The sequence below is a fragment of the Triticum aestivum genome, chromosome 4D (genome assembly GCF_018294505.1).
Source record: "Triticum aestivum cultivar Chinese Spring chromosome 4D, IWGSC CS RefSeq v2.1, whole genome shotgun sequence".
Classification (NCBI taxonomy): Eukaryota; Viridiplantae; Streptophyta; class Magnoliopsida; order Poales; family Poaceae; genus Triticum; species Triticum aestivum.
In genome coordinates this window covers 306,680,004-306,692,525 of record NC_057805.1, presented here as the reverse complement: position 1 = coordinate 306,692,525, position 12,522 = coordinate 306,680,004, and positions in this window count along the sequence as shown.

Below are 12,522 nucleotides of genomic sequence, written 5' to 3'. Positions count from 1 at the left end.
ATACTAACTTTATTGCTTCTTTACCTAAACAACCCCTAGTTTTTATTTACGTGCTCTTTATATTCTTGCAAACCTATCCAACAACACCTACAGAGTACTTCTAGTTTCATACTTGTTTTAGGTAAAGCGAACGTTTAGCGTGCGTAGAGTTGTATCGGTGGTCGATAGAACTTGAGAGAATATTTGTTCTACCTTTAGCTCCTCGTTGGGTTCGACACTCTTACTTATCGAAAGAGTTTACAATTGATCCCCTATACTTGTGGGTTATCAGCCTCCTAGACACTAGTAGGACACAGGTTCCCCGCTGGAAGAACTTTATTATGTAGATACTTAAAATGCTCATCGAGGCTTTTGTCTATCCATTTGGTTTTGGCCTTCGTCTTTAGAAGTTCGAGTGTGAAACTCAAGCGGGCCACCACGGGATCGCAACCGTCATACAATGGAGTCTTCGAGTCTACTTCAAGCTGCGCCAGCTTGGCCTCCTCTCTAGAAGCAACTCTCTCGCTAGTCGTACTCTTGCGAAGGAGATCTCAAACATGAGGGTCCTGCACGACTGCACTTAGGAGCGTCGAAGACTGTGGCATGAGCGCCGCCTCTTCTCCGCCATGTCCGGACTCTTCTTCGTCGTGTCCAGAATCTTCTCTGCCACCGCCATGTCCGAACTCTTCCCCGCCGCCATGTCCGGCGCCATCGTCTTCGTGTCGATCGGTCATCTCTTTGTCTAGCCCCATGTCGTTATTCCCTGCCATGTGGATGTCCTCATCATCATCTTCACTTATCCACCGAGTATAGACATCCGTGAAACCATCCATTAGCAGGTGCGCCGTCAAACTGCGACGATCAAAAGGGTCCAAAAGGACTCCTTCTTTGCATCTTGTACACGGACATCTAATCCTAGTCCGATTATTTCCATACATGTCCATCACCGCGGATTGCAAGTATCGCTCCACCTTCCATCCACTCACCTTCATGTGCGACTGCACGGTATAACAAGCAAAAGGGTTATAAACAAAATGCATGCATGCATCAAAGTCATATAAAAATTTGGCATGACCTTGCCTAAAAACAGGACATATCGAGTTTGCTCGAAATTCACCGAAACATAAATAAATCGACATTTCGGCAAAACATAAGCAACTCGGGGGCATGTCACTCGCACAAATCTCTCCATACACTACTAGGGAAAACCTTATACACAACATCTTAGCAGTAGCGTTGGACAAAACAGAGCGCTACTGCTACTTAGTAGTAGTGTTTTTAAATAGACCGCGCTACTGCTACTACTTTAGCAGTAGCGCGTTCTGCGAAACCTCGCTGCTGCTATATTTGTACTGGGCGCAGATGGCTAGCCCCACTTAGCAGTAGCGCGTACCACTGACCAGCGCTACTGCTACGGCCCGTAGCAGTAGCGCGTTTCTCTGGAACGCGCTACTACTTACTTACCTTATCCTGGAGCGGTTCACCCTCTCACACTCACTCCCTCTCACTCGCTCTCGCCCGCGCCGAACCCGTACGTCGTCCGCCGCCGCCGCGCTGCTCCTCTCCAAGGTACTCCCTCCTCCCCTCCCTCCTCCCCCTGACGAGGGAGGAAATGTCCGTTGAAAATAAAGCGAACCAGTGGGGCTTAAAAGTCACTCTTTGAATAGTTTTTCAGACCGTTAAGTTGTCAATCTTTCCAATGATGAGGCTCCAAAGCTCCTCCGCCCGCCCTCCTCCCACTGCCCCTCTCCCTCCTCCTCCTCCAGCCGCCCCCTCCCTCCTCATCCTCCGGCCGCCCCCTCCCCTCCCTCCTTCTCCTCAGGCTGCCCCTCCCCCTCCTCCCCCCGCCCCCTCCCTCCTCCGATCCCACCGGCCTCCTCCCCCTCCTCTTCTCTCCTTCCTCCTCCATCCATCTTTTTTTCTATTTTTCACTCTAGTTTTTTACTATTGTATAATGTAGTTTTTTTACTATTTTTAGTAAGAGTTTAAAATAATTAGTAAGTAAATTAATAAACTAGTTGAACTAGTTTAGTTTTAGTAAGAACTAGTTGAATTAATAGAACTAATGTATTTTTAGTAAGAAAATTAATATAACTAGTTGAACTAGTTTATTTTTAGAAAGAACTAGTTTATTTCTATTTATAGTAAGTTTATATTTAGTAAGAACTAGTTGAATTAATAGAACTAGTTGAACATGTCACATTTGTTGTTATTTTTTTAGTTTAAGCAATTATTCCGGCATCGACGTCGATGATGCCTATCCCGCATCCTCGTCGTCGATACCCGTCGTTAACTAGGGTTTTAGTTGTATTAGTGATGTTATATGTATGATACTATTCGGGATGTATTAGTGATAACTTATAGGGTTTTTGTTTTTGCGGAAATCAAGGAGCCCCTCCATCATCCCCGCCGTCGTCCCCGTCACCGACCCCCTCCGACCTCGAGGTGAGACCAGCCAAATCTCCATGTCAATGTGAGTCCATAAGATATGATGTAGATAAAAACATGTATATCTTGTGTTGCTCAAATAGGATATGTGGTTGCCCAAGTGGCCGGTCATGTTCAGGTTACACCTCCGAGTGGCCTATGTTTTGCCGGAGTGTTGATTAATTTCCGTTCCGGCAAATTTCAGGCGCTCGATATGTCCTGTTTTAGCAAAGGTCATGCCGGAATTTTCTGTGAATTTTGGCATGACTTGTGCTAGAATATGTCAGAAATATAGAGTGGCCTGGATTTTCTAGAAAGATAATTAAACGATATTTTGGGTTGACTTTAAGTCTGTCGAGGCCGAAGAATCCCGACTGTTGTCGTGGGGGTCGTTTCTCCTTCTTCTCCGGGTGCTAGACCTTTGTTATGCACTAGGGGAAGGAGGAGTAACGACCATCACCGACGGTCTCAAATGTCAGAGAGGAATTAGTGAGGGAGAGTCTCCACCATATATGAGAGGACGAAGAATCCCGACTGTTGTCGTGGGGGTAGCTTCTCCTTCGTTCCCGTGTGCTAGACAATTTGGTGTAATGCACTCGGGAACGAAGGAGAAGCTACCATCACCAACGGTCGAATATATACACCACGTAAGCTGAGAGTTTTCAAGAAAAGACTCGACAGACCGATAGTCAACCCGTGATGACTAATGAACAAGCTGAGAGTTTTAATTGTACAAGTTTAATCTTTGAATTATGAACATAGGAAATGTCGTCGGACGAAGAAGGTCCCGGGGAGTGCTCCTGGTGCGGCGACAACCGGGGTTTCTGCGACAGGCCTCACCTGGACAAAGCTCGGTGCTTCAGCATTAAGCTCGAGGAGGCCTTCGATTGTGATACGGTAAGCTACGACGCAAAGTGTTTTTTTCGTAATTAAGCTCGACTTCTACTACTTCAACGTGTAATTTTCGTCTTTTACAATTCGACTAGCTTATCCCATGCCATGCAAGACGCTATGTCTTGGAGAGGATGGGTTTTGAAGATCATGAGAGGAATGAAACAAAGAAAATTAACCTAAGGACCCATCATGGTATGGATTTTGAGGTAAAACTATACAATTCTGAGAGTGTATCCCATTTTGGTTGCCCGGGTTGGGAAGCACTTTGCAAGATGTATGATTTTCAAGAGGGTATGTTTGTCACCATGGATCTTGGTGATCCTGACATCGACCAAGACAATTTGGACATTTGGGTCCTTGTTGATACGCTTCCAATTCTACCACTATGTGAGTTCCTCAAACATAGTTATTAAGTAATTTATACTGTTTATTTCAAAATAGTTGATAGCTTATTTCCATTGATAGCTTACTTTCATTCTTCAAAGAATGTGCGGAAGATGGTAGACAGAACCAACTACACCGATGGCTCTGAGTTAACTTATCAGGAGAAAAGTCATCTGGTTGCATATTGTACTGATCTTGAGAATTACAATACCTTTTATCGAACTCCTCCAAATTATGGTCAATACATGCCACTAGTGCACGTATTGAACCACGATAACTTCCATGGAGATATCCTGGTAAGATTTTTTACTATTACGACATCCATGCATCTTTTGCATACTTCTAAAACTGAACTACATTGCTAACTACGAAGTTATTACTATGTTTTTCAACAGAAAATCCCGATGGATTGTGTGCCTCATTTGATGTATCAGAATGGTCGCCTTGATATTTTGAACATACAGCCAGGTCGTCCTACGAATCTCACCTGTCCATACCGGATTTCTAAAACCGGTGAACACATGATAATCAAAGAATGGAAAAAATGTATGGACAGTCGTAAGGAGGTTCTTGGAAGCAACATTGTGCGAAAGGCAAGAATTGGAGACAGGATAATCTCCATTCTCCATAATGGAGAGTCAGGGGCTATCTTATTTTATGCTATTTTACCTAAGATAATATAGTAGGTCCTAAGAGAATGTAGTAGGTCCTATGAGGTACAATATGTTTATGAGAGTTGATGATGATGAGTAGTTGTGATTATGTCTAGTGACCAACTTGTATGTGATGTCTCATTGATGAAAACGATGATCATGAGGAGGTGTTATATGACAATGATGTATTATGATGATAAGTTGTTAATGATATGATGATGATGATGATGATGATATATTATATCATTGGGTGAAAGAACCACGGATTAGATGTAATAACTCATTATGATGTAAAATCATTCTCTAAATTGTTGCGGTATGAAAACTTGTATAAAGGTGTATGAATACAACATGGAATAAAAAATAAATACGGAATAATAGTAGTAGCACGTGATAGGAGAAGCGCTACTACTAATTAGCAGTAGCGCTCATAGTACAAAACGCTGCTACTAAGTCGATATAGCAGTAGTGTGGTCTCAACCCACGCTACTGCTAACCTTTAGCTGTAGCGCCTTACTAGTAGCGCTGCACCCCGCGCTACTGATAGGCTTTAAACACGCGCTACTGCTAGGGTTTTCCCTAGTAGTGATATCTCAAACACACATATTCCCATTCTTGAAATGCACAACTTTTTACTCACCTATCTCCCGAGAGAGATCGAGCACGGTTAGATGAGGCCTTCTCTACCTATAGGGACGATCGAAAGTGTGGATGGCTAAGTAGCTAGCTAGATCTAGTTGTTGGGAGGAGACATGACTCTAGCTAACTAATGGAGAGGGAGAGAGATGAGCCAGCTAGATCTATATGTATGGAAGGAGGAAGAGCCAAATAAATGAGGTAGCTAGATAGAGATGAGAGGCCGTTTATGAAGGAGAATTATGGTGGAGGGGACATTAATGGGGAGAGAAGAGAGGTGAAGGGAAGAGATAAGAAGGGCAACAATGGTGGAGAACTAACTTAGAGAGGGGAGAGGGCAAAGGTGGGAGGAGGGGAGGGGGAGGGGGTTCAAAAGGTGGCACCAGCCACGCCTAGCAGTAGCGTTGTTTTCTAGACAACGCTACTGCTATGGTGCTTAGTAGTAGCGCTTGCCAGGAGAAGCGCTACTACTAAGTGGGACCCATTAGCAGTAGCGGTGTTGTCAAAGCAAGCACTGCTGCTAAAATCTTAGCAGTGGCGCTGTATTTTGGGCCGCGCTGCTACTACAGCTACCGTCGGTGGGATCATTGGGTCCCACTTAGTAGTAGCGTTTTTTCTATTTCCGGCGCTACTGCTAAAGCATTACTTGCACGCTGCCCCGGATCAGCGCTACTGCTAATTAGCAGCAGCGCTTGTTATTTTTTAGCGCTACTACTAATGTTCTACCTATAAGCATTTCGCTAGTAGTGTGCGTTCAGTGGAAGCAGACATTTTTGTCGACTACGAAGGCAGATTTTTTACCATTGGAGGAGCACGCAGCAGATCGAGCGGTGGAGCTCTCACGGAAGCACCTGATATTATGCCCTGTGTAGGATGGAGAATTCAGATTGCACAGAGGATCCGTGACTAGGGCTGACGTGGGGTGGACGTGACAGGGCCCTGACCGATCTGGTGGCACTCGCAGGAGCAGGCGGAAGGGCCAGTTGCAGCAGCAAGGCGGCAGAGAATACAACCCAGTGAACGCAGTAGTAGGGGCGACTGAGGACAACGGGGAGATAGCGGCACGCGGTTGGCCCCGTGGGTCGGTCGTGTAGGCGCTGCGCACGGCACGGCACGCAGCGACGGCTACATGTAATAAAGTTGTAAACAAACAGAAACTGCTAGGGAAAGCGACAGTGATCTGGCCCGAAAATGCTGTGCCACCCGCGCGACGACGACGCGGGGACTGCGCGGGGGCACTGCGTCACCCCTGTCGCCATGCTTGCCGCGAATGCATGCAGCGCATTCGCATACCACACGCGAATTCTATCAAGCCTGTTGCGCGGGAGTGCCATTGGTGACGCCAATTATGCGGGCACCAGGGTCTGCATGACTGCATGCATGCCATGCCATGCACCGGGGATCTGCTGCGTGCTCCTCCAATGGTTGGCTCGGATCCGACTTGACGTTTCACTGCCGAGAGTCAGAAAAGATGCGGTCATTTTTTGGTTCCTCGGTTCGGGTTCTCATATAGATCTACCAGTACTGGTACGACCCAGCATGTTGGGGATCCCGATGCACGCATCGCTCATGCATATGCATGCATGTAAAAAAAACAATCGCATGGTGCTGCAGTAGATTCCTTTACGTTGCTGTAGTCTCGACCGATTGATGACGACGATTTACAACGACTGCCATGCATCCCATTGTGCTGACGTGACAGTACCTACGGCTACAATGTTCCCTGGGAACCTAGACCGTCGCTTTCCAGCATGACAATTTTCAGAGCGTTGCTGTAGCGGTGCAGTACTACTCCCCTTTTCCGCGTTAACCGGACGTCCCGTCTTTGAAGTTGACACGTACGTATCTCACGGGCTTTTTCCAGAGGTAACCTTAACTTGCACTCAACGTGATGATTTAGTACCAAAGTTGCAAAACTTGATCAAACCATACCTCAACTTGCAGCCAATGTGATGATTTAGTCCCAGGCCAATCAGAGCTCGCCAATTGGCTGCCAAGTGGCTGGACCGGTCAGCGCGCGCAGTTTTGCACAAAACCCCCTGCCGTTTCACTGAATCAACCCGCAGTATACACACCTGAATTAAATCTGTCGGAATCGAGTTCACGTCCGGGCGAGAGCTGGTCGCTGTCGGGCCGACAGAGCGCACGGGCTGGCGGGGCGATGGTGACGTCATCGACGGAGGCGCCGTCGCCGCCGTTCGCCGCCGGCGTGGAGACGCCGGCATCTGCTCATCTCGTCCTGCCGTTGGGTGCATTCCCTCCTGATTACTGTGAGCTCGACGCCCCGTCTCTGCTTTCTTTTTCTCCCTCTCCTCTCCTCTGCTCTGCTTTGCTCCGCTGGGCTCGTCGCCCCGCCGTTTGCAGCTCGAATCGCGTCCATTTGTGCTCGAATCGGGGTCTACTAGTGGTGTTTTCTGAGTAGGGTAATGTATGGCGAAGTGGAGCTAGGGTTTCGGCCTAGGAATTTAGGTTTGGGTTCGACACGATAGCTCGGGTTTATGGCGGACAAATTAGATGTTAATGCCTTTGTAGTTGGCTTTTCATTCTGCTTTAGCATGTTCTGTACTCAAGCATCTGTTCGTGTTGTGAAATTTCACTCCTTTTTGATGTTGAAGTTGTTTTGTACAGAATATAAACTTGGCTATTTTGTTACACCATTTAGTGATTGTTTTGTTAATGCTAATGGTATGTGCAGCTAAGTTTCAGTGAATTGAATGGTTTGTGTTAATGTTGTGCTAATCTTGTATTTCATTTATGGTTAGTTTATATAAGTTCACTGAATATGTTCAGTTATCTGTAGTTCAGTTACTACAGTTACTGAAAACATTCAGTTAACTACAGTAACTGAATATGCTCAGTTAATGTTGCACTAGCTGTGATAATGTTCAGTTAGTGTAGTTAACTGAATATGTTCAGTTAACTGAATGTTTTCAGTTACTGTAGTTAACCATGTTCAGTTACTATAGTTAACTGAATATTTTCAGTTACTGTAGTTATCAGAATTTTGTCAAGTACTGTAGTTCACTGAATCTTCTTGAGCTTACTGTAAGTTAACTGAATATTTGTTTCTCAACTGATGCATGTTTGTTTTGAATACAGTGTGTGATGCAGCAAATGGAGAAAGGGTGGACAGTCCATTTTTTACACTGGAACTTGAGCATGGTGGAATTTTCTGTGGCCCAATCACAAACCTGGAGTACTGGAACCCTTCTGTTGAGGTGCTAGACTTTGTTGACTCTGGCACTTTCTCTTATGCATTCCTTGAACAACACTTGGTTTGGTTGGGATATCCTGTGAGTGAGCACATCATTTACTTCAGCAAACCAAATAAACCGATCTCAGATGGTTTGATCAGAATTAGCAGTGATGATGATGTGCAACATATTATCAGAGCTAGTGCTGAGCATAAGATGCTTGCAGTCATGGTTGACCATACAGATTTCATCAGCAACTTCAGGTCTGACTTGGTGTGCACATTGCCCCTATCTTTCATAACATCAACAACAAGTTTTGCAGCAGCAAGTGCATCCCCTTCCCATAGCCTAGTTTCAGTCTTTGTAGAAGATCCTTTGTCAGAGATTGCAGCAAATGGAACAGACCCAGAGAGTTTGCTTATTGAGGGTGCTGAGCAGAACATGCTAACTGAAGATCCCTTGTTAGAGATTGCACCAATTGGAACAGACCCACATAGTTTGCTTATTGAGGGTGCTGAGCACAACATGCTAACTGAAGATGGAGAAACAGTTATTGAAGATGTAGTTGTTTCAGATTCTGATTTCAGTGACAGTGACTATGACATAGATGATGGTGATGATGATCTTTATGATGACAACATTGACTTTGATGTTGATGAAGAAGCTGATCAGGATGAGGATGATGTGGAGCCTGAATACTTGCTTGAGGATGAAGATCTCAACCTATCAACTGAGCAAGCAGATGAACTTAGGTACAAGTTTAAAGCTTTCAATGCAAAGGTGGACATGATTTCCCCTGTGTTTAAAGTAGGGATGGTATTTGCTGATGTGGTTGAGCTAAGACATGCACTTACTGCATATTCAGTTAGAAACAGAGTGCAGATCAAGAAGATAAAGAATGACAAGAGGAGACTTGAAGCAGTTTGTGAAAATGGTTGCCCATGGTTTCTGTATGCTGGCAATGACAACAGGACAGGGGGGTTTGTCATCAAGACTTACTATGGAGAACATATATGTCAGAAGAAATGGAAGATAAGGTCACTGACAGCAAAATTCCTGTGCAAGTATTTCATAAATGAGTTCAGAGATGACCAGAAGATGTCACTAGGTACATTTTCAAGAAAGATCACCAATGAATTTCATGTCACCCCTAACAGATGGAAGCTAGCTAGGGCAAGAACTGCAGCACTTAAGGAGATCCATGGTGATGAAGAAGAGCAGTTCAGTAGGCTTAGGGACTATGGTCATGAATTGAGGAATACCAACCCTGGGTCTACATTTCTTCTGTCAACTGATGTTGTTAGAGACAAAGATTTCCCACAGGGCAGGAAATGTCTGAAAACTCTATATTGGTCTTATGATGCATGCAAAAGGGGTTGGCTCAAGGGATGCAGGCCTATTATTTTCATTGATGGTTGTCACATGAAAAATAGGTTTAAAGGAGTGTTGCTTAGTGCAGTGGGTATTGATCCTAATGACTGCATTTTCCCCATTGCAATGGGTTGGGTGGAAGTAGAGTGCACCAGTTCTTGGGAGTGGTTTCTCACTACATTGAGAGATGACCTTAACATCACAAATAGTGCTCCTTTCACTATTATGAGTGACAAGCAGAAAGGTTTGATCAATGCTGTGCAAAAAATCTGGCCAGATGCTGAGCATAGGTTTTGTGTTAGGCATATTTATCAGAATTTCAATGAGAAGCACAAAGGAGAGCAACTGAAGCAAGATCTGTGGGCCATTGCAAGAGCACCAAACAGGGTTAAGTGGAGCCAAAACTGTGAGAAAATGGATGGACACAGTGCAGCTGCCTTCCACTGGACTGAAAGACTTGATCCAAAGACATGGTGTAAATCATTTTTTAGTGTCTTTCCCAAGTGTGATATTCTGCTGAACAATAACTCTGAAGTTTTTAACAGCTACATTCTGGAGGGCAGAGAGATGCCAGTGCTGTCCATGCTGGAATACATTTTTTACAAGATCATGCAAAGGCTAGTGAGTAAACAGAGAGAGGCCATAGAGAAGTGGGCAGGGCAGAGAATATGCCCAAAGATCAAGAAGAAACTAGACAAGAACACTGAGTTTGCTGCTAATTGCCATGTCTCTGAAGCTGGCCAACAATTGTTCAGAGTTCAGTCTGGTAACTCTAGTTATACAGTTGACTTGTGCTTGCACACTTGTGACTGCAGGAGATGGCAGCTCTCTGGAGTACCATGTGGCCATAGTATAGCATGCTGCAGGGAGGAGAGAATTGACCCAGTGACAATGGTTCATGACTGCTACAGTGTGGAGAATTATCTGAAAGCATATGGATACACTCTGGTTCCACTTAAAGATCCAAAGCATTGGGAGAAACAGAATGGAGACAAAGTATATCCACCAGTTTTCACTAAACAGTTGGGAAGGCCAAAGAAAAACAGGAAGAAAACACCAGAAGAGAAGAGAAGCAGGAATGGTGTTAGATATTTGAACAAAAAAGGTGTGACAATGCACTGCTCAATTTGTGGCAGAGCTGACCACAACAGGAAAGGGCACTACAGGTGGCAGGAAGCACTAGTTGCAGAAGGAGTAGAGCTTGTTGATGATAACTATGATGATCCAACATTTCTTCAGGTATGCTTCTGTTGCATCTCATTTTGCACAGTTGGCTCTAATGCATGAACTCCCAAAAATGAGCTTATCTGAACATCTTTCTTTGCAGAACATCTTTCCAAACAGGCCAGATCCTAGGTTGGATCCTACTGAGTCACCAACTAGTATGGTTTTTAACATGGCCAGCAGGGAAAGAGCAAGAAGACCTTCTCAAAGGGTCCATGGCCCACTGCCTGAGCTCTCTTCATTTGTTGCTGCTGCTGGGGCTGAAATACCACAACCCAGGGTGACTACAGAAATGAATATTGCTAGGCAGACCAGGGCAAGAACTACAGCTGACATTGCAAGAGGAAAGAAAAGGAGAGGCAGAGGAGAGGTACATCCAAATGCAAGAAGAGGAAGGGGAGCAAGTGGAGTTTCAGCTCTAGGAAGAGGTGCCAGTGCAGATGCAGGGTCAGTGGAGGGAGCAAGTGCAGGTGCTGGGAGAGGGAGAGGAGCAAATGCAGGTGCTGAGAGAGGAAGAGGAGCAAATGCAGGTGCTGAGAGAGGGAGAGGAGCAAATGCAGGTGCTGGGAGAGGGAGAGGAGGTAGTAATGTGAATGCATGGAGAGGAGAAAATTCAGATGCAGGGAGAGGAAGAGGAGGCCAAGCAGGTGAGAGGGCATGGTGGCTGATGTTTGGAGATGACATTGCCAGTCATATTCCTGACCTAAATGCTCCTCCTGATGATTTTCCTGCTGCCTGATCTAGTGGCAGTTCTCAGGCACCATTTTTTGACAAGGCCTATACTTATGTAACTCATAAACTGGCCTTTTTTGTTATGTCAAACTGTGGCATATATTGCCTCCTTGTTGATGGCAAAATGTGGCATATATTGCCTAATTTCTGGATGGCAAACCATGGCATACATTGCCCTTTTTGTAATTAAATATTATAATTAGGAGTTAACTGAATGCTGGAATACATTTGAATCTTGGAAGATAACTGAATGTTGCAACATATCTGAATTTTGTTGTTCACTGAATTTAACTGAATTCTGTGGTGTTAACTGAAGTGAATTTTGCTGCTATTGACTGAAAAAAAAACTTTAAAAATTGTTTTGGAATCAATACTGTTGTTGTTAAGTGAGTACTGGAGTGAATACTGTTGTTGTTAAGTAAAAATAATTTTTGAAAAAAATTGTTTGTCCTGGGTATCGAACCCAGGAACTGTGAATAGCAAACCTAACTGCATTGCCAGTGTGATAGTAGTAGTGATTTGTTTAGATAGTACCACACACTATAGTTAAGCACACCCACCGTTCCACTAGCTCGGTCGCTCCGCTGATTTGGTTTCCTAGGCCTTTAAAGCCAACCACCTCAACTCCACTAGCTCAACTCCACTCAACTCCACCTCGCTCCCAGTCCACCCACGTCGCAGCTCGCTCCTCGGTCTCCCCGCCACCCCGCTCCACCAAGAAAACCCTCGCCGCCGAGCTCCACGCCGCCGCCGCCACCATGGACAACACCCCCGCATGGCAGAGGGCCATCGAGGATCTGGCCGGCGACGACGACGCGCTCCGCACGGACCTGAAGGAGATTGCGCGGTGGTTCCCCTCCGGCGAGATGCTCCTCCACCACGCGCGTGGCCTCGTAAAGGTCATGACTGACGACGAGAAGCGTCGCGCCATGCCCGCACCCGGCGTAGCTCCGGTCCTGGTCTTGCGCTTCGCGATGGCCGAGACGCGGTCCGACGATCCGAGGCAGCGCGCGCGGTGGTGGATGTAC